At 43.3% G+C, this 27,688-nt stretch overlaps 1 protein-coding gene across 2 annotated transcripts in view; it reads left to right on the top strand.

Moving 5' to 3' along the window:
* LOC119652920 (putative nuclease HARBI1) overlaps window positions 1-27,688 on the top strand; it is a 65,849-nt gene that overhangs the window by 16,619 nt on the left and 21,542 nt on the right. The window contains exon 4 of one of the 2 annotated variants that reach the window (XR_005249622.1): window positions 4,036-4,179. The exons of the other annotated variant lie outside the window; for it this stretch is intronic. The gene's annotated coding sequence lies outside the window, so the exon portion shown is untranslated. Of the gene's footprint in view, window positions 1-4,035; window positions 4,180-27,688 lie in introns of those variants that run through there. 2 annotated transcript variants of the gene reach the window in all.

Below are 27,688 nucleotides of genomic sequence, written 5' to 3'. Positions count from 1 at the left end.
GCGAGTTAGATTCAGCTTTTCGCGTATCTTCCGCGCATGTCCACCTGCAGTAGGAAATAGAAGCTCCTCCAGCTTTAACACGCCTTTGTTGAGTGTTTTCTGGAGGAACGTTGCAAGCCGCATGCGCTTCACAATTGCTACGCATTCCCTTTTCGACTTGCACAAGAACGGACAGACCTGCAATGTGGAAAGAGCGTGATCATACGACATATACAATAGTTCGTTTGCAAATTCCATTCCATCCAAAAATAATTGGGGCAAAACACTTGCAATATATTTCTATGAGGAATGAACTAATCCTTTGTTGTGAACGGAAGTCCCTCTTTGGTCACTTGTCTCCCCACAAGCGTGGTCGTCATTTCAATCTTTTATCGTACCTCCAAACATAGTTTCATGCTGCCTATAACAAATTTCACATTTAAAATATTTCCGTTTTTGACATTCTGCCCTTTACTAGCGTTCGCGGTCTCATCTCTTCCTTATCATTATAGTTCAATAATCGTGGATACCTTCACGCCCTTCATGCAAATGTGGCACCGAAATCCTTTTTTATCCCATCATCTATTGTTGGAAAACTTGTTTGTGCAGCTTCTTGTGGCCTCCAAGGCACAATGTTCTACTGGTGGAGAGGGGTCACAGTGAAACCCAGCCATCCTGAAGTTTAAAACCACTAAATGCACGATATCGAGAGGCTTGTCAGTGGTACTTGAGTTTTTCTACACTAACTGGGTAAGCTCAGTGAAGGCCTGAATGTCCCTTTCTATGAACGCATGTCGATTGCTGTAGCCTCAGTTTTTTCCATTATACCCCTAAATGCCTCATAGTGCTCCTTACATCACCCTTTAATTTGCTCTGAAATATCATTAGCCTTTTTACGCGACCACTATCAGACCCTTCCAAGACTGGATGAAAGTTACTCCGAAAAGGCTGGAAGTCCTCATCAAATAATGGAATCTCTGGCACAGGTGTGCAGGGCCAAGGACGATAGTTGCGACTCCAAAAAGGGAACTTATATTTCGACCCATTTGGGTTATTGCGTGTCCAGGTGTACCAATCTACTCCGACACCGATCATTATGGGTAGTTTATTTTCGGGAAAATTAATTAATCCTGTACTTCTTCTCATGCAGCCACAAATTGCTGCCGTTTCCCTTTTCCTTACCGAAGGGTTAATCAACCTCTCCCTCATATTCCCAACTTCATTAATTCTTTTTGTTTGGGGATCAATAATGACCTGCACTGCCATTATTGCAATAGCTTAGTCACCAGACAAGTAAGCCAAATTACTTTTTAGGATGACCAACACTGAGTTTACCCTTAATTTGCAGAGGAGGTCTAGCTTAAGGCTGGGCATACTTGGTAATGCCTCTTTGAAGATTAGTTTTCCCCCCAATATAAATCAAATCCGTTTTTTGTTTATTTGGCTAACACTTTTATTTATTTGGCTACTTCTCTTAGTAACTCTCTTATCGCGCCAGCGGTCTAGTCGAGAGTCTTTATTATCTTTACACCTTCTTCAAATGGGTTCAGCTGTTGACCCTTTTCTTTTTTCTCGCTTATGAAGTTAGAAGTCCCAGATGGTAGCTGAATACCTGCTATTTACCTGAGACCTCTGGCACGCTCAACGTCAATACTTAAAACACGGTTTTACTAATGAACTTACTTTCTTGAACATTTATCACAGCCACCGCCTATTACTGGCACTTTCAAAATCAATACTTCACATTGGCAACTTTAACAGCATTTCAACAATCATTTGCATAATTACACCACATTTGTAAAATAAATCAACAATATTTGTATAATATCAACACATCAAGCTGCAATATGGCACAAGCAGAAAATAGGGACATCCGGAACTGATACGACACAGTCCTTGTTGGCATATGGAAGTGCTGGGAAAGTTGCACTTGAAGACGTGACCGAACTATGCTCCACAATGGCAGTTTATATATTTATTCAATTAGTTTTTGAAATTATGATTCGATCATTCAGATGTTGAAACGGCCGCAGGCTCGTCGAACGCTTTTACGACAAGAAGACCCACTTGAGCCCACCTCGGACGTCGAGCTTGAACGACTCCAGACCACACACCTTATTATACCGTAAACCTATCACAGATGTCTCTAAGATTACCAAAATGTTAAATTCATTACAATTCGTTCATTTTTTGGACTTTTTGGAAGAATGGCTCTTCGCTGGCCGGCGGACAAGATTAGAGAGTCCGGAAATGATAAAATGGCTTTCTTGACATTTATCACCCCAGTCTCCTGTCAGCCCGTCAGCTGTTTCCACGACCATTCAATGCGGTGGCAGAAGCAAATTCATGATGGCGTTCAGGTTCGCGTCTCGGCCTAACATCTTGTTTAGCAACTTTTGATAGTCTTCTTTTATTTGATTGATGGGGTGGTTATAGGCGGGGATCCCGCTTAATAAGGATTCGATCCTTTACTAAGTTTAAAAAAAAATAAAACACTAATTGATTTTCGTATTGAAACACTTTAATTGTATTAATCAAAACGTTTTAATTACAATATATGCAAGCGACGGTTGTGGACTATAGGTAAAAACTGGTTCAGGTGTATTTATTAAATATGTTTTTCTGACCTAGCGTCTGGATTTTTTGGAAACGTTGAAGAAGTGTTGTTTTGAAGGGCGGTGTCATATTCTACTGGTCTAGCCGCTGATGCATGCATAATTCACTATGGAAGGTCACATGCTCAGGTTTGGGGAAAATTGAACGTTGTGTTTACGGGGTGTGTTGATGTTGTTAGGGTTTTATTCTCCAATATTTATTACTTCAATTCAAATTTTTATTCTATTACATCCCACCTTCTTTTTTTTTCTTTTTTATTACGTAGTTCCTACCGGGTCGGCAGACCTGAACCAAGAAACTTCATCTTTTGTCAAAATTTTCTTACCGACAAATGTCATAACTGACATTTGCCTTCCAGCCGCTACCAGGCCACCTATAGACTTTGCTACGGCCTTAATACAGCGAATTCACAATGGTGGCCCAGATTCGCGCTAAAGGAGTGTTTCCCTCTTACGATTTTGTTAATGTCCTCTTGGAGTTTTCTGATGGATAAGGCCTTCTTTTTGGTGAGAGACTGAAAAGTTTTGTCCGAATTAGAACCAAGCACATCATAATAACTGGAAGAGTTCCTTTGGGTTTCTCCAATTATAATATTTTGGGTGACAGCTATTTGGCTGTGTTGTAGGTATTCTACCCATTTTGAGCAAAGTTTACTCCGGACTTGATGATCAAGGCTCCTGCAAAGTAAGCATTTTGAGCTCTCGCATGCATCATTACACGCTGGAATTTTGACGCATTTCTTCTTTCGTGGGATGATTTGCAGTGGTTGGATGAGGAACCTAATCTTGACTTCCACATTTGCTACATTGTCGTGGTTTTGGAATGTAGTATTCTGCATTCACTCGTGTATATCCAAAAGCAATTTTCTCTCGTAGGTCAGATCCTTCGAACGTGAATTTAACATTTGCCGATAGAAAAAACTCCTCTATTTTTATTGGCCAGGTAGTTCCCTCTAGCGTTTGTTTCACCGTGAAGGAAGTTGGCATCCTCTTTACAACTTCGAAAATATAATTTTGAGGTTATAAGGCTCTCAAGCTTTTCTCCTTTAACTTTTGATTTTTGACGAAGTCGCTAGCATTCTTAGAGGTGTGAAGAATGACACGAAAACGCGTAAAAGCAGATTTTTCACCTGCGGGTCTGATGAAAATCCTCTTCAACAACAGTTCCCCATCTCCTCCAGGGTTGATTAACTTCACTTATTATATGTTGCGCAACTTGAATGAGTCTCCTCAAACACAGCTGTTAAAGTCTGTGCGTCTAGGCAATGCAATGCCGGCACAATAAAGATCAATCGTTTAATGATGAAACTATTTATTAACTCTAAAACACTAAACTATTTGATGTGAGGAACTACACTTGTTACACTCGAAAGAGCTACTTTAATGACAGCATTTTGATGGGATTTGCTTCCATCCTTAATTCCATGATCTGATTTTGCAGGGACACGTTCTCGGGCACTACGGCCGATGATAATGACGGGGAGATTTCGTCGACGCGGTCGAAAAACGGAATTTTCACAATGGATAACTTTACAGTTTTTTAGTACTTTCCTTTTATTGTCGGGAGTGGAAGGCACTTTTTATACTTTGAAATTTATATTTCTATATTTTGTTTATCTATTAAATAATAAAGAGTATAATATATACGATGTTAATAGTTTTATATCCTTCGGTTTTTCGTTCTTGACTACGTCTGCACTCTTCAGCGGTGTAGTCAAGAGTCCCTGTCATCTTGACATTTTTCGCCTCGGTCTCCTGTCAGGTCGTCAGCTGTTTCCACCCCGTTCAATGCGGCGGCAGAGGCGAATTCGGGGTGATGTTCAGGTTCCCGCCTCCGATGTGTCGCCACAACCTCTCAACTGCGGCATTGTATAGGATTCGCCAAATCCATCGTATCTCAAATATCCACCCACTGTTGGTCTGCAGCTGCAGAAATTCATGCCTTTATTAATGAAAAAAACGTCGGAAAAATTTAGCTAATGTGGATTCCTTCCTATTAATGAGCTGGCACACAAAACTCCCAAAAGAGCTACTCTAGTTGATACACCCACAAACCTCCTCCCGCCCTCCTGAAATGAAACTAATCACTAAAAACGTCATGAGTGCCTCGAATGAGGAGTATCAACAAACCTCTAGGACGAAAAGAAAGTCCTTCGGCTATATATTCCCACAAATTCCAACCAAGGCTTGGTTCATCAACCACACGTTCTATTACGTCTTGGTGACCAGGATAGGTGCTTCAACCATGGACCGCTGCGAGGCATGCGGTGAAGTTAAAACCAATGACCACATCATCTTCCACTGCAATAAATTCCAAGAACTTCGCCCACGGCACTCCCTTTTCAAAGAGCAGAATGGTTTGACTGACCTTTTTAATGGCATGAAACACGAAAATATTACTAAACTAGGAACTTGTAATGACTTAATCGGATCGCGAGAATTCAATCTTCCTCGTTTGGAATCAGAGAACAAAGTGAGGATGAATCATTAAGGACGGAACAGTACAGTATATAGCCGACGATGTCTGTATTCCATTAAGGATTCACCTCACCCGTCACTTCACCCCTACGAAGAAGAAAGAATGTTAATTTTCCAAAATCTAAAACTAAAGGTAGGGAAGGACACTCCTCAGAAGTTCGAACAGCAATACCTTTCGGGATATAGCCGCAGAGGTTCGTACATACAGAGATTTCTGGAAGGCAATCACCTACGAGACGTTAAATCTCAAATACAAACACAACAAACGACTAGCTCTTATGGTATACTACCAAGGATTAGGGAGGAAGCTCTACTTTACAAGATGGGAAGAAAAATTGAGGCTTAGGAACACTTGCTTCTGGGGGAAAAGGCGTGAAACCGAAAACTTGAAAGATGAACAATGGAACAATGTTGAGAAACTATTGTTTCTCTATCTGACACAACAAAACGAAGTTGCGAATCGGAACAGGCTTTCTTCCACGGATTCAAGGAATCTGAAATTAGAATATGTGTGTGCCTGAATCTAGGATACGTTGGGCGCCATTTGGAATTACTTAAATGGATTGGAGTGAAAAAGTTAACACTGAACGAAATCATACAAGCAACCAAAAAGGAGGCAGAATTTCAGTACGTCCGCCTATGACGAGAGTCACTTTAAAAGTGACTATTGCCGGTTCAGCTCATCCGCTCGTCAATCGGTTAACCGGTCTCGGTCCAGCTAAACCTGGACTTGAACTCCGAAGTTCATGCCGCCTCAGCGTTAACATCAATGTACACAGTTGCTTTCGCGGTAGCGCCTGGTCATTCCCCTCAGTCACGATCAATTCGTCTGCCTGCATTCAATAATGTCCAATATGTTAAATTTGTTAAATTTAAAGTATATGCACCAGTTGGTGGATTCTTTAAAAAAAAAAGAAAGAAAATTTAATTAATGGAAGTGTGTATTTAAAAAGATGGGCAGGATGGGAATTATGAAATAAAAGGGGGTTTCTTCCAGGGCAGAGGCAACACCTCAGACGCTGCCTCACATCTGCCCTGGGAGCAACGTGACCGAAAGTAGTGACAGGAGGTAATCGCTCCATTTATATATAATCGCAAACACAACATAAATGCGAATTATATTGAAGTGGAATCCGTCGTAAATTCAGACCTAAACCAAGCCAAAATGATTTTTTTGTCAAGGATGCTGGGAGTCCTGAGTCCGCATTCATTTGATGACTTACCGGATCATTTGTGAAGCAACTTACTTCCTCTCTCGCACTCATGGCGTGTTTGCGATTATGTATATTGTAAAAGGAGCGATTACCACCTATCGCTACTTTGGGTCACGCTGCTCCCAGGGCAGAGGTGAGGTAGCGTCTGATAAGTTGGCTCTTCCCTGGCCGAAACCGTCAGTCAAGTTTTTTGATATACTTGGGTGTTTGCCCTAAAAAAGAGGAGTCCGTGAACTACAAAGAAAAGAAGTAAGTTGCTTCCCAAGTGGTTGCGCCATCAAGTGGATGCGAACTCAGGGCTCCCAGCATCCTCAACAAAAAATATTAGTGAAGCTTTCCCGCTCCTCAAGTCGCCAGAATCTCTTGATTTGTTCACTGAGGAGCTCGCTTTCCTGGTCCCGACTGCCCTTGAATATTTTTCTGTCGTCTGTCGGTGTGTTCGGCCAGCAACATCCAGTCAGATACTGTCTTCTGCAGTGGTGGGACATTGTCTCCTAATTTAAATTGACCGATGGCCAAAACATTATAATGCAAATCCGCTTTGATGAGCATGTTTATTTTTCCAAGTTTGTTGAAGTTTAGATCGGCGAACGGGAGGTTCTGTGGTGTTGGCCAGGATTCGATGCGAATATGTTGTGTCAGCTGTGACGATAAAATATGCAGCAAAACGTGAGCATTGAGGCATGTCGTCAAACCATTGATTCGAGACCCTAATAGCATATTGACCTGGTTTTGGGAGTATGGACTGTCCTCACCAATGCCTTCAATGGAGATATGATCTACACGCTCATTCATTCCGATTAGTTGCGATCCAGAATACAAGATGGCCCTGCACTGAATTCCCTTCCCATCTTAATCTTCTACTTGAATGCGAATGGTGCTTAGTAATTGTCAGTGATATCGCTTGGCTATTGAATCTAGGACCACGAAACCCCGAAGCGGAGATGCGATCTCAGTTTGTGCAGTTGACCCTGCTTACCCAGCAGAAGCAGGATGTCGTATTTTTTGTCGTACTTAAGACCTGTTCTGGACATTTGGCAGCTCTATGTCCCGGTGCGAGGCAATTGACGCATAGGTTGGGCTTCTTGACGTGCTCGAGACAAGAGTTTGTGCGCGCCCTTGCAAAAGTTGCAATCTCCTCCTGATGCTATCATTGCTGTCGACACGATATAATGCTTTTTCAGAGGATGTGTTTCACATTGAGCGCCAGATGGTCGCACTTTATTCCCTAATGCCTCTATAGTTTGGAAGCCTATTTCCAGAAAGGCCAAAAATTGGCTGAATAATTGGCGGATTTGAGACTGGGTTAGTGACTGCTCGTACATTGCATGTGTACTCCTATCGAGTTTTTGCTGGAGAAGGATATGGAGCACATTGTGGACCAATTCCGTGAAAACATTGCGGAATTGTCTCCACTGCAGATAGTTGAGGTCAAATTTGGGCTGAAACATCTTGGGCAGCTTCAATGTAGGGGCAGAAGTCTTAGCGACCGCTGTGGTGGCTCGAGGCTGTAGTTGCTCAATTCATAATGTATTCCGCTCAATTTGATCTTAGTTTTCTCTTCTATACCGAAGAATTTATCGCAATTGTAGTCTGATGAGCTTGCATCATCAATTTGGTCCCAAATCTATTGCTGTTGGGTTTTCCTCAAATATCGCTCGATGATTTGCAGCTTACATCGCCAAAAAAGTTCTAGGTGAACCTGTCAACTTATAGGAGGAGCGGCAAGAGCTCGACAGATTTGACTACAGTTAGCACTCTGTTCGCTGAGCATAGCCGCGATGTGGTTTTTCAGCGGTGGAGAGACACTGACTACTTTGATGCGGAAAGATGCATCGACAGTTGGTTATTGATGTCGTCCATTATCTGCTGGTAGCCATTGCATTGCAGTTTGTGAAGAGGTGCTTGATTTCGTCCCCAATATGAACTTGCTAGTCCGCCAATTCGTCTATGGATGCCATTTTGAAGGCGATGGCAAGTGACAATATGGATGGACAAGTGGACAAGGTGAATTGCTGTTTGTGCTCCCTCTTTAACCAAATGGGTTTTTAAATACTGCATCTTTTCAACTGCAGACAATAACTCCTTTTCGTCCGGCATCGATGTGAACGAATCGATGAACATTCTCCACTAGGTATAGTTCCTATCGGATTGTCGGGATCACTATTCGTTGCAGCTGAATTTTAGCCCCTGCTGTGACACTGCATTTTCATCGTAGTTTGTTCTGATTTGATATCGTGAGATATCATTTTTAAATGTTGATTGAAGATCCAAGTAGTCCTCTTCATGCCCTTCGTTTCGTTTGGTTGCAATCTCCGCAAGCATTAGAGAATACTGCCCCTGACATGCTGCCCGGAGTTCCTGCAGTCGTTGAAGCCCTGCCTCAAAGTAGGCGGACTCTACCGAGGCTGCGGCTGGAAGGAATTCCGTTACGTCCGGGCCTTGTGGATCGGCAACCAGATGTGCTGGCTTCGGTTCAGTGTCAATGGGTGCGCCCAGTGTGTGGTTCGCGAATCCCATGCGGTTGATGCGCTCACTGTCGGACGCGTGGCGCCACACAGTTTTGAAGAACCGTTTCCTCAATATATGGAAAGGTGCGTTTTTAATTAACTTAACTACTTTATCTATAAATAATCGCAACATCCACATTAGTTGAACAACAACAACAAAAAAACCAAATTGAGAAGTGTTTTAGTTTAATAAGTGTTTTAGTTTTTACGTTACAGCTGCCGACGGCGGACAAGATTCGAGCCTCTAGATTGACAAACGTCGTTTTTGACACTTGTTACCCCAGCCTCTTGTCAGGCCGTCAGCTGTTTCCAGGGCCATTCAATGTAGCATCAGAAGCAAATTCACAATAGTGTTCAGGTTCGCGCCTCCGATGTGCCGCCACACAGTCACTCTGACGACCTGTTCGTTGACTCCTTTAACTCTATTATATCTTCTTTTTTTTTTGCACGTCCAATAATATAGTAAACTATTCTCTTTTTTACGCCCAGTATTGCCAATATTCCTGATGTAGATTTCCCCAATTGGTGATTGTAATAAATAAATTGAGTGCTATTTTCATTTGGTCGTTCCTTCCTTCCTTTTAATCTGTGTTTGTGATATTTTTCTGAAAAAAACAGCCAAAAGATTTCGTTTTCGTAGTTTAACCTGCTTGCAAGGTATGATCGGCGAGCCACCGACGAGTGGCAGGCGCTCGGATCGGCCATGGAGTCCGTAACGCTGAGGACCCAGACGACAAAAGAGCTAGTTGAACTAAGAATAGTTAATTTTGCAAGGAGAAATAGCGAGCTAGTGAAGATACTGGAAGTGTTAAAAATTCAAATACAATAACTAATAGAGTAAAACGCTAAACTTACAATTCTTGGTGACGAGGGCGGGTCTGCCGTCTCCAAAAGCAGCCAAGAAGAAAATTAAGTTTTTTTCGGGTGCTTCGGGCTGCCTCGAAGAGAAACAAGTTTCAGACGGCGAATTTCCGATCCGATCGAGGACATGGAAAACCATCAAATTGACGATGCGTCAGGAAAAAAGTGAAATCTTCTCCGAATAGTTCCGCAGCCATGGCGAAGTCGGGCTGCCTTAAGGGGAAGCAGTTTTCAAGTGACGAATAAAACCCGACAAAGTTTAACAATTCGTCATTAAAATCCACTCACTATGAGGTCAAAACCCAAACTAAATCGTGCGTGTATGAAAGCCTTCATTGCTTTTTGCTTCCTGCACACGAATTCGAACCATATTAAAATCTGAGGAGACCTATTCCTGTCGTGGGAGCTTTCGGTGCTATACAGTTCCAATTAGGTATCGAATAAAAACCGAAACACCGTTTGACACTTGCCGGCAGCGACCGAAACTGAACCGTATGGAACTGTATACGTGTGAAACGGGTCTAAAGCCAATAATATGTTATAGGCGTGTGTGCTGCCTGGCACTAATGGTTTCTCGCTGAATAGTAACGGTGCAAAGAAGCGTCCACCGCTGTTTCGTTGAACTATCAGTGCAAAATGATTTTGATATTGTTTTTCTATCATCAATAAAATAGACGATTCTGGTTCAACTTCTGCCAATTTCTAGATTTTCGGGATTAATTTGAAATATACTATAAAGCTTGCGATTTGTTTGATGTAGAACAATTTGAGTTAAGACGAACCAAGGCTGTCAATCAACCAAACTCCCCTAACAGGTTTACCAGTTCGCTTCTGATGTCACCGCCCCTTTGAAGGTGGGCAATGTTGTTGCTCAAGTGCATTGCGCAGGATTCCCAATCCGTTCTCCTGGGATTCCTTATTATTCCTCAATGTCGAATCTGATTATCCTGTGGTCAGACATAGAGGGTTCATCCGACACCCTAGAGTTATGTCTAGTACCTCCTGTCTAATGCTGGTCACAAATGCTGGAGTGTTCCCTAAGTTATATGTTTCTAACTTATTGCTAAGAATATCATAAATTCAAGAAGGTACTCACTTCTACGATTGGTGTCGCTGCTTCCCCAGACTTCGTGGTGGACGTTGGCATCGCAGCCGAGGAGAAGTGGTAACCCCCTCTTCTCACAATACTTCGTCAGTTTTGCGACTTGTTCCTGTGGACCCCGGATTTTGTCTCCATATCCCGATGCCACGACTGCCTCTCGAGTGCTCCTCCCGGCTTCCAATGAGACTTGGATAGCCACAAGGTCCCCGGTTAAGAACTCTGAAAGTCATGTGTATTTTAAATTACGTTTAAGAATTATGCAAGCTCTTGGTTTTTCACAAGAGGAATCCCAAATTACCTGCATGCTTCCTTCTTGCAGACCGCGAATCTGCCCCCAGTACACCCAGGGCTCCTGAGCCAGCAATATTCCAATATTCTCCTTGGAACTTGCCCTTGCAATTACCGCAGATGCAACTTTCGCATGGTGGAGGTTTATCTGGGCTATCTTAGTGCTGGTCATTGGCTCCGTTATTGTTTGCAATTCTTCTCCACTGTCGGAGTATCACCCTCCTCCTCCGACATGACGCTTTCCTGCGCATCGCTGTCCACCCTGAACGCTAGGAGTGCTAGGTCTAGGTCGTCTAGCTTCTGCTCTTCACTGGGCAGCAGGTCTACTTCCCTGGTTAATCCAAAGGTATCTTTCCTCGGCTTTTCCCTGTGCACATGCACGGGTCTGTTGCCAAATCGGTAGTTGATATGGCAACTCCGACGTTTGATTGCCTCCAAGGATTGGTCATCTACCCCGATCGTGAGGAGTTTACCCTGGCCCTCCACCTTGCTTCTGAAGACTCTCCATAGTCGGGTATGGAGGTCTTCATTCTGGGGATTAGGAGGCCCATAAGGTCTTCCGTTTTTATTGTCGCGGCTTTTGGCAGAAAAAGTGTCACCATGTGGACTCCTGGTATACCATCCCCAGCACATGTTGACAGTTCCACCCCTTCCCAGCCTGGCAATCTAGCAACTATGAGTCTAATCCATTCTACAGTGTCCTCCGTCGCGCAGTCCACCAGTATAAGGCCTGGTCGAAAGTGTATCCCGGTGAACACCAGTTTCGAAATCCAACCCTTGATCATCTGCTTGACAACAAGGTCCTCAATGGTTTCCTGCTTCTCACGGGTATTTGCTCGGGAAATATTTTTGGTAGTATGGCCAGTCGAATGCCCTTGACCGCACTAGCATAGCTAATGGCAGGCTTCCTGAGTCTTGCGTCCTCGTGTACACCGACTGCGCGAGATAATATAGGGAACCGGAAAGCACATGTTGAAGCTAACTCGAATGCTAGCAGTTCAGTAAAATGAGGGCCGGGGTTCTTGGTTCTCACATATTATCTCCCTGTCAGGGCACAGTTTTAATCAGGTGCCTTGACTCAGGAATCAAAACAACAATATAAAGGGGGGAACCCTAGTTAAAATGGAAGGATAGACGGACGCCCTCCGGAGGAGGTGAGAGAACAAACAACTTAATTACTATTATTCTAAATCTCTTTTACGTCGATTTTATTATATTACCAATTGAAAAACGAAAAAAAAAACATTCACAGGTAAGCCTAAAAAATTTGTCCGACACAATCGTGATCCACTTTTCGCATTTAAGTAGCTTTGATCCGGTGGAGCTTACTATTCGTCAATTTTGTCCCGGGCGACCAACTATCTCACATCCTTACAATTTTCGACATCCCAACCTAAAAAAACAAACGTGCACAACATATTGCTGTACCTTGTTGCAATAGGGTTGCTGTTGCCTTCGATTGCTGTGGGGTCATTTTGTCCCATTTCTTGACAAAAATGTGGATCCCAATTCGCAACAGGAATATTACCTTGATCAAAAAGACCGCGGAATTCATTAAAAAAATAAATAATAGCTGTTTATTGTTGAAAATCGATATTGTCCCCTTCAAGGTAGTCCCCATCGAATGCAATGGACTTATGCCTACGCTTGAAAACAGTCCTGGAAACATTTTTGAAACTCCATATTAGGTATCTCCATTAGGACCATCTTCGATTATTCCATTATCTCCTCTCGGCTACGCTACGCGTTCCTCTCAGTAGTTTTTCAATTCGATTGAAGAGGGAGAAATCGCATGGGGCCAAATGAGGTGAATTCGGTGGTTGTTGGATGGTACTCGTGTTTTTTTTTTAGCCAAAAACTCGCGGATAATGATGGTGTTTCGGCGATATCCTAAACGGCCTCTTCCAGTGGGCTACCCTGCTTGGGCGTTGGCCAAGCTCGCGCACTAGCTCCTGGATTTTTAATTAGAGGACCGTGGTTGCTCTCGTTCCGGGCTGTCGAAACTTAACTTCGGAACGATGGAGTAATCAAAAACTACTGGAACAGAAAAGGCTAAAAGGTTAGGAATTATACTTACGTTGATTGGCTTGGATTTAGTTAAAGAAAACACTCGCGTTTCCACTTCAACAAACCTTTTATTACTAAACACAATATTCTACTTTTTTCTTTTTAACAATTTCACTAACTAATTCTATAAGCGAGTTAAAGAAATTACCGCGCGAAATAAAGTGTTCCCGGTAGAACACTTTAGCTCTGTTCAGAGGCTTTTTGACTACTAAAAATCAAATGTAATGCTATTCTTTACATCACCTATGTTTGGCCCTTCCGTGTTTACACATTGGTTTGAAAGTGTTCTTGTACACAACACAATAACACTTGTTTATTATTATAAATTTTCTTGCTGGCGGCAAATCGACACCTGCTGTTGCGCTGCGAATTGATGACACGGAAGAAAGTCATGTCGAGGCCAAATATACTATTTGGTAAGTAACATGCTGATACAATGGCGGAAAAGAATCTCGCGATATCCAAACAGGCCTTTTGCATAGCATGTGATGTAACGACGGAAGAGGTTAAATGCGCATGCAGACTGGGTTTCATGGGGCTAGCTCCAAAGATGCGGCTGCTGGAGAAAATCCGGCGAAATCGCTTAAACAGATGGTATTGTTCGACGGTGCAATCGCCCACAAATGCTTGTGTTTTCGACGGACTGATTCCCGCAAACGTTTCATAACACCCAAATAGTATTTCTTGTTGACAGACCTTGTGGCAAGGATTCACTATGCACCACACCATGGTAATCGATGAAAACCGTAAGCATCGCCTTCTTCTTTGACGCCTAATGTCTGGACTGCGCGTCGTACTCATAAGCCCACGTCTCATCTCCAGTAATGATGCGTTTGACGAATGTTGGGTCAAAATCAGCCATGAAAATCATGTCTTTGGCGATGGGCACACGGTCCTTCTTTGCATGAAATTTAAGTCTTTCGACACCAACTTGGCTGCAACACGAGGGAGACCGAAATCGTTCACCACAATGCTTCGAAAAGATCCAAAAGAAATGCTCAAGTCCTTTGCGATCTCTCTAATGGTTAATTTGCAGTTTTTCGCAAACATTTCCTTCACTTTCTCAACGTTCTCTTCGGATTTCAAGGTCGATGGCCTGCCGTTACGCATGTCATGGACGATGCACTCACGACCTTTTCTGAACCGTTCGTGCCACTCGAAAACTGCTGTTTTATTTAAAGCATTGTAATGATATTAGTGGAGATAGGAGATCAAGTCGATCCCTTGAGTGGCCGATAACGACCTAGAGGGCAGAGCTATCCCAAAAAACTAAACAAATTGGCAAAATTTGACCGTGAAGGTCCGCCCACAAAGATTGCAGCTCTATCAAAGCTCTCGGTCGACACGTTCTTGCACGCCTCTGTGCTAGCCAGGCTCGGGAATGTGGGGGGGTCCTTTGAGCGCTTTGATCCCTCACGCTTCATTACTTAAAACAACGTGTCTTTACCGGTGCGTGGGTCCGCACCGGATTTTAAAATCGATTTTACGTAGGAATTCGCGACGGCCTATCGAATAAAACCAGAACGCGAGCTAAATTGGAAAATAAAAAAAACGGCTCGACCGCGCGCGTGGAGCCGTTTGTCTCCGGACCCGAGTGCCGCGATCAAGTAGGGGAAAATCCACGACGGATCACCTTCCCGATTGCCGTCCCTTCCGCCTCAGATCTTGTACGAGGCGCGGCCGGTGAGGTTCCCACCCTTCCTCGACATCCTCCGGCCAGTTATTTTATTAGAGGATGTCCCTTATCATGTGAATTCCGCGGGAGTAAGGAGGAACTAAGGGGAGGAAGTCCTCAAACTACTTCTTATTATTTACACATCATTTATACAAGTTCAACCATCATAACAAAAAAACAAAAAAAATGTGGTAAAATTTAAAGAAATAAAAAGTCAAAATTCAATTCAACTATTAATAATAAAAAAACAACAACAAAAAAAAAGAAAAATAAATGATAAGAAAGTAAAAACTAGGACTTACCCAGTTCGTCCCTCCGAGCTCGGCTGGCGGCTGGTGTAACAAGTACTAAAAAAAAAAGATTTATATCAAAAAAACAACAATTAAATATTATTAATCATTAATAATAACGGGTTGAACTCGCACGTTTTACTGCTGTTCACAATTTGTCCTCCTCCACTAATTGAAATCCTTCTGGAATTGTTCCTTTTGTTTTCTTATCACCAACTTTTCACTTTCTCTTCTATTCCACTTCAGAATTCTCCTTCGAATTTTTCTCCAGATCAAAACTTCTAGCAACAGCCCGATAAGTCACCTTCTCTTCTATTCCTCCTCAGAATTCTCCTTCGAATTTTTCTCCCGATCAAAACTTCTAGCCACAACCGCTGTCCTCCAGATCTCAAATCCAACTCCCCTTTCTTCCCGCCAAAAACCTTCTCTCCAGCAACATTTTCGCTGCCTTTGTTCGTGCACCGCTTTTATTCCCGCTACATAGCCTTTCTCACTCGGCAATGTTGCGGCAACATGCACATGCGCCTGCAGATGCGGCAAATCATTCCCCTCCTGTCAAGATCAATTCGCTTGAATACATTGAATAATGTGCAATCTGCGGCGAACTTTAAGGCAATTGCACACTATTAAATGCATTGTTTAAGCAAATTAATTAAGAAAGAGCCGAATGAAATTCCGCTCCCGTCGCGCAGCCGCGGTCACTACAGGGCAGCTGGGTTTCCGAGACCCGCTCGAGGAAAGAAAGCTGAAGACCAGTGAGGGCCTCACTGCTGATAGCGGCTGAGTGTTGGCGCTTACGAGGAAAAGTAAACCGAGATCCAAACCCACATTAGGCCTTGAGGTCCTTAGCGTGAGCTACGCCCAGGTTACGACCCTCCATGTCCTCCAGCTCGTATTGAACCGTTCCGACTCGACCGATGACCTTCGCCTTCACAAACTTCTGATCCAATTTGGCATTATATCGTTTTGCTGCACTGCTTAAGTTGAAGAGCCGTTTATACACGATATCTCCGACCTGAAATTCACGAGCTCGGGATCGCAAGTTGTAACCCCTTTCCTGTGTCTCTCTTGCCTGGAGGATTCGCCCTTGAACCTCTGCTCTCAGAATAGCAAGTTTATCCTGAGAACAGATCTGCAAGGTCGCATCAGGTAAGGCGTTCAGGCGTCGTAAGAGGGCGTAGGTACTCCCATGGGTGACTATGCTTTGCCCAAAAACAACGTGATAGGGTGATGTCCCTATCGAGACGTGTTTCGCTGAACGCAAGGCACAGTTGATGGATGACAACTTGTTATCCCAATCTCTTTGATCAGGACCGATATAAGCGCGTATAGCAGCCAACAGTGAGCGATTTACTCGCTCCGAGGCGTTTGCCTGCGGGGAGTATAAAGCGGTGTAAATGTGTTGAATGCCATACTGGTTCAGAAGATCGTTGAAAGCCACGGATTTGAACTGTACCCCATTATCAGATGTGATCGACTCAGGGATTCCAAACACATGAAAGATTCTCTTCTCCAAGTATTCGGTCAGCACGTTTGCGGTAAACCGTTTAATCGGCTCCACAAATGAAAACTTTGAGAGAGAATCGAGAACGACTATTGCTCCGATATTTCCGGCGCGAGATCTGGGGTATGGGCCGATCAAATCGATATACAAACGTTGAAATATCCGATCGGAGATGAGCGCTTTTCCCATTAGAGGTTGGGAGCTTTTGACGTCTTGCACGTTTCACAATTGCGGATATAGTCCTTGACCTGTGAAACCATTTTAACAACGAGGACATTGTGGCTTCATGATATTAGGAGTTCCGCAACCGTAGCAAAATCGACGCAACTCCCCCATACAATCCTGCCATTGGTGTCCTAACTCCCCACAATTCCAATAACCCCTGGGCTGTACCGCTTCGAGCATGTCATGGCGACTCAAGCTGCTGCGTACGCCAAAAGGTTCGGTAGCGTCCACTTCCGACAAATGTCGCTTCGGACCCGAAAATTTAGCCAATTGGCGTACGGCCAAGCGGTCTTGCTCATTCTCGAACTTTTCAACCCATTCACGCAATTCACGAATTGTCGCTAGGTGAATGGGGAAAATAGCCCGCATGATTTCCGGCCGGAGATTGCGCCGTAGAGTCTCCACTAACTCAGCTTCTTTAGGCGGTTGTTGAAGTCGGGACACCCAACGTCGGACATCCTTATAGAATTCATTGAAAGGTTCCCGATCCTTTTGAGTCCGGCTCCGAATTCGCTCCCAAAGATCAATGTCCGGCAAACGATCTCGGAATTGATCTCGGAGAGCGTCCCGCAGATCCGTCCATTGCGCGTCAGGGTTGCCTCGCCGATACTCCCAATACCAGTCAGCCGCTTCCCCAGAGAACAAGGTGTAGGCGAACTCCAAGAGAAGAGAAAAGTTCCCCTGCAGAGTCGAATGAGTCAAAGATTCGACTCTGAAAAGGAACTTCTCTATTGGCAGCGATCCCTCAGAGCCGTCATATTTTAGACCCCACGAGTTTATGATGTGAGTAATTTTGTCTGGGGACATCATGCTGCGTAGTCGTCCTGATGAATTGGAAGGGAGAGTTAACGGGGGTAATGGCGATGAAAGAGAAACAGGTGCCGGGGGGCGATCCACTCTCGGAGGATGTTTAAGCGTGGAAGAACGCTGTTCCTCGTCCAGCACCTCCTTCACAAACATGCTTAATCGCGACATTAATCTAGCTTCTAGATATGACACCGACGGTGATTCCGGTGTCACATCATACGGTCCTCTAACTTGAGTCGCTGTGCTAGAAGTTCTCTGTTGGGTGTTGTCTGTCGCCGGATAAGTGGAATCTTCGCAGGTGGCCGAAATCCAACGCTGCTTTGTTCGCGCCCCTCGATTATGGGTCGACGCCCAGGCCCCTGCCCCTCGTTCATCGCCATTCGGCACCGGGTCACCCTCGTTCTCGGACATTTTGGATGCGAAGAGAAAAAAAAAAGAAAATGAATAATGACAAAAAAAAAAACCGAATTTATCTGACAGACAACCCGAAAAATCCCAGCAAAAATAGAAGAAAGAAAAACAACAGCCAAGTAGAACCAAAAATGCAGTAAAATGTACTTTGAGGACTCCTCCCTCTCGCTAATTTTCAACTCCATATTCAACTCCCGCAGAACTCTCGGATGACTAAAATGCCATCCCAACCTCATAAATTTTCTCATCTGTGTGCAGAACTTCCACACACAGTGTTTTCCAAGAAGAGACAACAATCGAGTTGCTCCCCGTCGCAGAATATTAAATAAAAAGAACAAGCAAAAAGGGAACGCGAGAATTCAATCTTCCTCGTCTGGAGTCAGAGAACAAAGTGAAGATGAATCATTGAGGACGGAATGGCACAGCATATAGCCGACTACCTCCGTATTCCATCAAGGATCCATCTCACCCGTCACTTCCTCCCTACGAAGAAGAAAGAATATTTAATTTTCTTTGAAATTCCGAAACGAAGAGATAGCCGTTTCACATTAAGGTAGGGAAGGACACTCCTCAGAAGCTCGGACGGCAATACCTTTCAGCTTATAGCCGCAAAGGCCCGTAGATCCAGAGACTTCTGGGAGGCAATCACCTACGAGACGTTAAGTCTCAAGACAAACACAACAAACGACTAGCTCTTTTGGTATTCTACCAAGGATAGGGCAGGAAACTCTACGTTACAAGGTGGGAAAGGAAATTGAGGCTTAGGAACACTTGCTTCCGGGGAAAAAGGCGTGAAACCTAAAACTAGAAATCTGAAGACAAGTGTACGTGGAGCCTAGCCGGGAACAATATTGAGAATCTATTGATTCTCTATCCGACACCACCAAACGAAGTTGTGAGCCGGAATAGGGTATCTTCCACATGATTCAGGAAACCTGTAAATAATAAATTATGCCTGAATCCAGGAAATGTTGAGCCCCACGTTGGGCGCCATTTGTAATGATATTAGTGGAGATAGGAGATCAAGTCGATCCCTTGAGTGGCCGATAACGACCTAGAGGGCAGAGCTATCCCAAAAAACTAAACAAATTGGCAAAATTTGACCGTGAAGGTCCGCCCACAAAGATTGCAGCTCTATCAAAGCTCTCGGTCGACACGTTCTTGCACGCCTCTGTGCTAGCCAGGCTCGGGAATGTGGGGGGGTCCTTTGAGCGCTTTGATCCCTCACGCTTCATTACTTAAAACAACGTGTCTTTACCGGTGCGTGGGTCATTTACACATCATTTATACAAGTTCAACCATCATAACAAAAAAACAAAAAAAATGTGGTAAAATTTAAAGAAATAAAAAGTCAAAATTCAATTCAACTATTAATAATAAAAAAACAACAAAAAAAAAAAGAAAAATAAATGATAAGAAAGTAAAAACTAGGACTTACCCAGTTCGTCCTTCCGAGCTCGGCTGGCGGCTGGTGTAACAAGTACTAAAAAAAAAAAGATTTATATCAAAAAAACAACAATTAAATATTATTAATCATTAATAATAACGGGTTGAACTCGCACGTTTTACTGCTGTTCACAATTTGTCCTCCTCCACTAATTGAAATCCTTCTGGAATTGTTCCTTTTGTTTTCTTATCACCAACTTGTCACTTTCTCTTCTATTCCACTTCAGAATTCTCCTTCGAATTTTTCTCCAGATCAAAACTTCTAGCCACAACCGCTGTCCTCCAGATCTCAAATCCATCTCCCCTTTCTTCCCGCCAAAAACCTTCTCTCCAGCAACATTTTCGCTGCCTTTGTTCGTGCACCGCTTTTATTCCCGCTACATAGCCTTTCTCACTCGGCAATGTTGCGGCAACATGCACATGCGCCTGCAGATGCGGCAAATCATTCCCCTCCTGTCAAGATCAATTCGCTTGAATACATTGAATAATGTGCAATCTGCGGCGAACTTTAAGGCAATTGCACACTATTAAATGCATTGTTTAAGCAAATTAATTAAGAAAGAGCCGAATGAAATTCCGCTCCCGTCGCGCACCCGCGGTCACTACAGCATCATTACCGAAATACTTTCCCAACATTTGCAAAGTTTGCGTACCGTTGAAATCGTTTTTAACACAAAATTTAATGGAAACTCGTTGCTCACTGAAATCCATTTTGAAAATTCTCGACAATCGTGAACACGCTCAAAGATACATGTACTCAACTCGACGTAACTTTCACAACTGATGATGAAATATCGCCAAACTTTGGCGGCAATATCAATGACAGTTGAGCAACACACACACGTAAAAAGAACAGCCGAGTGTCAAGAGCGCTACACGGCGATCATTCCGGGAACTTTTTGATCAAGGCTATATCTATAGTCTCAAGTCAAAGAAGACATTCCTTGTGGTATAGTAAAACGCCTTCAAGTTCTTGACCCAAGGACTGCAGCTGGAGTAACGTGGTTCACATTTCTATTGTTTGTTTTTGGCCACGGATTGCCTTTACACTGGGTGCGTCATCCTCAGATGGTCTCGATGGCCATTTCTCGAATTGTTTTCCGATTTGCCGGGCTGGTAGAATGGAACTCGACTCCTTGGTCACGTTGCTGACACAAGTGTGCGAATCATTCTTTGATGAGTGCGAAGTTTCGGGTAACGTCACTCGCATGAATTTCTGAGTCCGTCTCTTCGAATCTGCTCCATGCTTCGCCGCAATCTTGCCTGATATTTTAGTAAGTGGTAAATAAATAAATATTTAAATACAACACTCATCATCGGAGCTAGAGACAACTATTTACTTATATATTTAAAAATAAAAACTTTTTGCTGATTTAATAACACGCACACTTTTGAGTCCAAGTTTTTTTTCAATTCGCAAGTGTTACACGCCACGGTTGGAGACAGAAGAGACCGGCTTATTTCCATGCGGTCTTTTCTGTCCCCACCAACGGCACTTTCTCACCGCTAATTCTCCACTCCCGTGGTGAGTTCTAAAATGAGTGGCGAATTCTAACATGAGTGGAGAGTTCCGCGCTATCTACCCGTCCGCATCCGCAACATTCGAAATAAATTTCGAATGCCGGGGGTCCTGCCGCGCCACAATATTATTGGGGTCATTTCCTTACCGCTCCATCCTTCCGGAAATTTGCAACCACTTGCTAGATCACCGTTCCATTGGCTTGTTGTTGCCGAATGAGCACATCCATACTGGTCATGTCCACGATGTTTTTATGTTTTGTAATGATAAGAGTGGAATCGGAGATCAAGTCGATCATCCTTAGTGGCCGATAACGACCTAGAGGGCAGAGCTATCCCAAAAATCTAAACAAATTGGCTAAATTGACCGTGAAGGTCCGCCCACAAAGATTGAAGCTCCATCAAAGTGCTCGGTCGACACGTTCTTGCACGCCTCTGTGCTAACCAGGCTCAGGAATGTGGGGGGGGGGGGTCCTTTGAGCGCTTTGATCCCTCACGCTTCATTACTCAAAACAACGTGCCTTTTCCGATGCGTGGGTCCGCACCGGATTTTAAATTCGACATTACTACGAATTTCGCGACGGCCTATCGGAGGACAAACAGAACGCGAACTAAGGTTGGAATCTAAAAGAGGAAAGAAAAAAAAACGGCTCGACCGCGCGCGTGGAGCCGTAAGTCTCCGGACCCGAGTGCCGCGATCAAGGAGGGGAAGATCCACGACGGTTCACTGTCTCAATGATCACGGCCTCTGAGGTTCCTACCCTACCTCGACATCCTCAGGCCAGTTATTACTTTGAGGATGTCCCTTGTAAAACAGTTTCGCGGGGGGGAAGAAAAGAGGATTAGGAAGGGAGGAAGTCCTCAAACCACTATCACTTTATTTAATCTTCATTATTGTTGCAATTTCATAACAAATAAAAATAAACAAATTTTAAAATTCAAAGAGAAAAGAAAAAATAATAATAAAAAAAAGAAAGAAAAATAAATAAAAATAAAAAGAAAATAAAAACAAGGACTCACCCAGGTCGTCACTCCGAGCTCGGTTGGCGGCTGGTGTAACAAGTTCTAAAAAAACAAATTATATCAAGAATTCAATGATAATATTGATATACCTATATTAATAGCACTTAATGCAAGTTGTGCTTGTATAATGTTAGTTTAAAATCACTCGAACACTTTCATTTGCTCTCCTCCGCCACTACAAGGTAAATTCAAAAACAAATGCCAATTTAGGTTCTTTCCCTTCTCAAATGCAAAAAAAAAATGTCTTTAAATAGTTCTTTTTTCGTGCACCGCTTCTATTCCCGCTACATAGCCTTTCTCACTCGCTAGGCAATGTTGCGGCAACATGCGCCTGCGGATGCGGCAACATGCGCCTGCGGATGCGGCAAATCATTCGCCTCTTGTCAAGATCAATTCACTCGAATGCATTCAATAATGTGCAATCTGCGGCGAACATTAAGGCAATTGCACACTATTAAATGCATTGTGTAAGCAAATTAATTAAGAAAGAGCCGAATGAGATTCCGCTCCAGTCGCGCAGCCGCGGTCACTACAGTTTGTTTATTCCGAACTAACTGATTTGTCATAGCACAATCACTTCGGGGTCACCGAATGTTAAAGAAGGCATCTCTTCCTGCCGCGTTTCGCGCTTGCACCAAAATCCGCTCGAAGGATTCGAAAGGCTGACTTTGCAGTACGCGGGAAATATACCGGTGTACAAGCTTAAATCCGCCGTTTTTTTTTTTCTCAAGAAAAATACATTTTTTTTATAGGAACCAAAGAAAACTTTATTCAGAATACTGACCCTTGCTATCTTCACATTTTTTCCATCTCTCGGGTAATTTATCCCAATAAAATTGTTGATCTTTCAAGATAAACCGCTAATCAAGCCATTTTCCGACGTCTGCGTAAGAATCGAAGTGCTGCTCAGCGAGCGAATAGCCCATCGAGGAAAACAGATGATAGTCGGGTGCGGCTAGGTCTGGTGAATAAGCCGGGAGGGGTAGTATCTCCCAGTTGAGCGTTTTTAAGTAGTTTCGAACTTTTTTCGATGTGTGCGGCGGAGCATTATTATGGTGGAAAATCAGCTTTTCATGTCTTTGCTGATATTCCAGCTGTTTTTCATTCAGAGCACGAGCAATTTGATGAGTCGTTGGTAATAACGGTGGGCATCGACAGTTTCACCAGGTTTCAGCAGTTCATAGTAGACAATACCCCACTGATCCACCGCACGCACAGCATCGTCTTCCGTTCGAAGCAATTTAGTCTTGGAGAAGATGTCGCTGGTCAGCCGGGATCAACCCACGATTTTTTTCCACTTTCCGTCGCCAGTCACAATCCGATGTAAGAACATCTTTCCTTTGTATCTGTCAAGCAAGATTTCTCATGTGCTTTCGCGCCGCTCCATCTGCCTATCGTTCAATTCATGCGGCACCCATTTTCCGATCTTTTGAACCTTACCCATTGCACGTAAATGCATGGGAACGGCTTGTTGAGAAACATCTAATTGCTTGACGAGCATTTTCTACGTTTGAGTATCGTCCTCGTCCAAAGCAGCCTCCAATTCGTGGTCCTTAACTTCCCTGGGTCGATTTTCACGCTCCTTGTCGCTCAGATCGATATCGCCATCTTTGGACCGACAAAACCAAACCCGGCACGTTGTTTCCGATAGAGCATTGTCGTCGTAGGCCTCCCAAGCTTCGGACACGATTCAGCGATTGATTTCTTCAAATTGAAGCAAATGCTTTTTTCCGGGAACAAAACTGGGCATGATTATTGAAGAGAAAAAATATGTTTTAGCATGAAATTGCTGATGATATGGACTGTCAATTGTTGACAAATGTCATGCTAAAAACAAAAAAATATGGCGTGCTCAGCATACGCTCACTAACTTCATCTGTAAGCAAACAGCGGATTTAAGCTTGTACACAGCATGAATACCCTATACACCATATAGCGGTTCAATAAGTATTACTGTTCGATAGGAAAGACACAATTTTATGGTTTGAAATACACTTTATTATAGTCTCTGTTAACATCAATACACTTGTTCCAACGAGATCCCAATTTATGAATTCCATCCCTGAAGTGAAAATCTGGAAGGGCTTCAAAATACCCTTCCACAGCTGTTATGACCTCATTATTTGATGAAAAACGCTTTTCACGCATGAATTTTTTAGGTCTGGAAACAGACGGAAGGTGCTAAGAGCCACATTTGATGAATGCGGTGGATGCTCAAAACATTCGAACTTGTATTCATAGATTTCCGCTATTGTTAAAATGCTCCTGTGACAGCATTGTCCTGATGAAAAGGTCAAAATATTGCTTACATTGCCCAATGAGATGCCTAGGGCTTCTACTAAATCTTTTTCAGTTACTCGACGAATTTTCAATACGATATACTGTATTTTTTCTACGATTTTTGATGTTGTTGTTGTACGACCACGTTAAAATTCAGCAATCTATCCTTCTACTGTACTAATTGAGGGCGAAGAGTCCTTATACACTTTCAACAAAAATAAAAATTCAATCACTGTACGATACTTGATTTATTCCATTGTAAAAAAATGCTGTGACACGTCGATACTAAATGACTTGTAAACAAAAAGAATGAATTGGCAAATTGAAATAAACCTTCGCGTACGTTCATTCAGAGAGGATATAGGCTAAATTAAATAACACACGCCACGGAAACTGTTAACAACATTTATTACTAAACATTCGCCAAATACAATTTATGTAAGCCCGTTACAAACGCGTGCGTGTTGACTGCAGGTTACGTTTCGACTCTCGCGATTCTCTTCTTCGACTCGATCATCGCGCCTCTGGCGGATCACCCCGCACCCCTACAAGGGTACCAACTTAATAAAACAATTTAGCTAATAGCAACGCCCTGAAACTTGTATTTAACAATCGAACATAATTTACGAAAGGAAAGAATAATGGAAACACTTTTTGAACAACGCGAGCGATCCGTCCGTCGTCGTTTAAGGCTGGAGGCAAAAGATAACGATCTGTCTCCATGTGGTTCTTTCTGTCCCCAACTCATGGCACACTTTCCTCGCTAGTCCTCCACTCCCGTGGCGAGCTCTACAAAGTGGAAAGTTCCGCGCCATCTATTTGTTCGCATTCGCAACATTCGAAATAAATTTCGAATGCTGTGAATCCTGCAGCGCCACAGTCCTCTCTTGTCAAACCGCAAAACTTTTTGAACAACCGGTGGATTGGGGGTCTAGGTGCTGGGAAAATGGAGGAATCTTTTGAAAAACTTCAAACGTCCGTATCTTCGTTAATAGTGAGATTTTCACGAAAAAAAGCTTAATTCATGATCACTTATGTTGGGGACAATTAGACTCGCAAAATGGTATATAGGTTGGGAGTCTGGATGCTGGGAAATTGGACAGAAAGTGGAAGAATCTTTTGGAAAACTTTAAACGCTCATATTTCCGTTAATATTGAGACTTTCGAACTAATTTGAAAGTGACATGAAGACATTAGATTCTGGAGTTATTAATTCTTTATTTTGCATATGAATTTATATAATTTCTATTTTTTACACTAAAATTATCTTTCCCGAACAGGTCGTTCTAAATAGGTTTGGGGAGCTATATTCCCCAATAATCAAAGAGCATTGCTTTTTCAACGTTTACTTTTATTTTACCAAAGTTTTTATTCAATATATAATTACTCAATATCACAATTTTCTATTCAATTAATTGAATAAAGTTAGCAATTGACCTCCTCTCTGGCCGGCGGACGAGAACAGAGAGAGGTTTCGCATTTTGTTGACAATTTATTTCTTCGACAAAGCTCGACAGGGAGACCACTTGAGCCCGACATGAACGTTGAACTTGAACGAGTGCTCGCTTTTATCCAGCACTCTAAAAGGCCCTCGTATGGTGGTTGCAGCGGCTTTCGAGGAGCGTCCACACTTCTGGCACGCGATACTCTGTCTGGTTCGAGAGTTTACGTCCTTGTTCATAGATGGCCAGAAACATTTTTCACTGACTAACCGGTTCGTCGTCCTGATGCCTAGGTGCGCAAAATCGTGAATCGCGTGGAATATTGCCTGCGAAAATCCCCCGAAATAAATGCCCGGGTCCCTTATTTAATGTCTCGTAAATTTTGAGCCGAAAATAGGAAACTTCTTGAATTCTTCAAGCTCTGAAGCTCTGCGTTGTCTTTTTGTGCCTCGGAAATTGCCGTATAATCGACCGAGGCGGGACTTTAACCTCCGGAATTCGAGACAAAGCGTATGCAACAACATTGTCTTTACTAGGCATATGTTGGATATCAGAAGCAAACTGGCTGATATAACTCAAGTGCCTAAGTTGGCGAGGGGACGCTTTGTCGGACTTTTGTTTAAGCGCGAATGTAAGGAGCTTGTCGTCTGCCAACAGAGTGAACGGCTTGCCGTCAAAGGAGAAACAGAAGTATTTTATAGCGAGGTACGCGGCGAGAAGCGTTGAGTGCAGTGTTGCGTCAACAAGCTGTGGTTTGGCCGTTTCAAACGCATGAACGGCCTCAGCAGACGACGCAACTTCGCGGGACTGTTTATTTTCGGGCCAAGACAGGTAGTCGTTCAGGATCGCTTGATGGTGAAGATAGAAGAAGCGACGATAGAAATTTAGCATGCCCAAGAACCTTCGCAGATCCTTCACCATGATTGGTAGTGGAAAACTCTTAATCCCTCAACCTTGTCTGGGTCAGATCGTATACCATCAGGGATTATTAAGTGGCAAAGAAATTTCACCTGCTTTTGTAGGAATCTGCATCTTTCAACGTTTGAGACAAGCCTGACCTCAAGGAAACGTTGAAAAATGCACTCGAGATGCTCTAAGTGCTCAGAATCGGAAGCGGAAGCGACCAAAGCATATTTTATGTAGATGAAACGAAAGTTCAAGTTTCGTAAAACAGAGGGGATGAATCTCTGGTAGGTCTGCGCAGCGTTGCACAAGCTGAAAATCATCCTAGTGAACTCGAAGAGTCCGAAAGGTGGGCAGATAGCCGTCGTCGGAATGTCCTCGGGAGCTACAGGGATTTGATGGTACGGCTTGGTTAGATCCAAGTTGAGTGGTTTGGTCGGATCCCTCAGTGCTTTCACCTCGAGCGGCCTTCTTCTTCTTGTAACGATGCCAGATTGAGACTTCCACTGAGTACAGACCTTGCTGCGGTGTTTAGGATCGTTGTCCTCCTGCAGAATCCAATATTCATTTCTTGTGATGATTTTTATCATTTTCTCGGCATTTAGGTTGCCAGTAAAGAGGTACAAAGTGCCGAATCCCTGCTTTGAGAAGCAGCTCCAAAGATGCACCTTTATTCCATGTTTTACGGTCCGCTGAACAAGCCTATTGGTGGAAGTTGACCAGGCTCGCAAGAGGACAGAACGTGCCCATATAGAACATTCATCAGTAAAAATGACGTTTTCAAAATCTCTATCAATATTCTCATGCGCCCAAGCGAGTCGCTTTGTCACATGTTTTTCAGTCAGCAGAGGCTTCGTCATTGTGTTGCGCCATTTCAGATCATGAGTACAAAGATGGGTTCGGATAGTTTCGTAGGATAGATCTAAACCTTTTGCCATTAATTTTGCTTTTCCTTGCCGCAATGTTAAAGCAGGATTCCGCAAAAACAGATTCACTATTCTTTTTTCATCTTTTTTGTTCACTTTTCCTATCGAGCCACGTTCTGGTAAA

Source organism: Hermetia illucens, chromosome 1 (assembly GCF_905115235.1).
Source record: "Hermetia illucens chromosome 1, iHerIll2.2.curated.20191125, whole genome shotgun sequence".
NCBI classification, from domain to species: Eukaryota; Metazoa; Arthropoda; class Insecta; order Diptera; family Stratiomyidae; genus Hermetia; species Hermetia illucens.
Note: the sequence above shows the minus strand (reverse complement) of the source record. Positions and strands in the feature narration are given on the sequence as shown.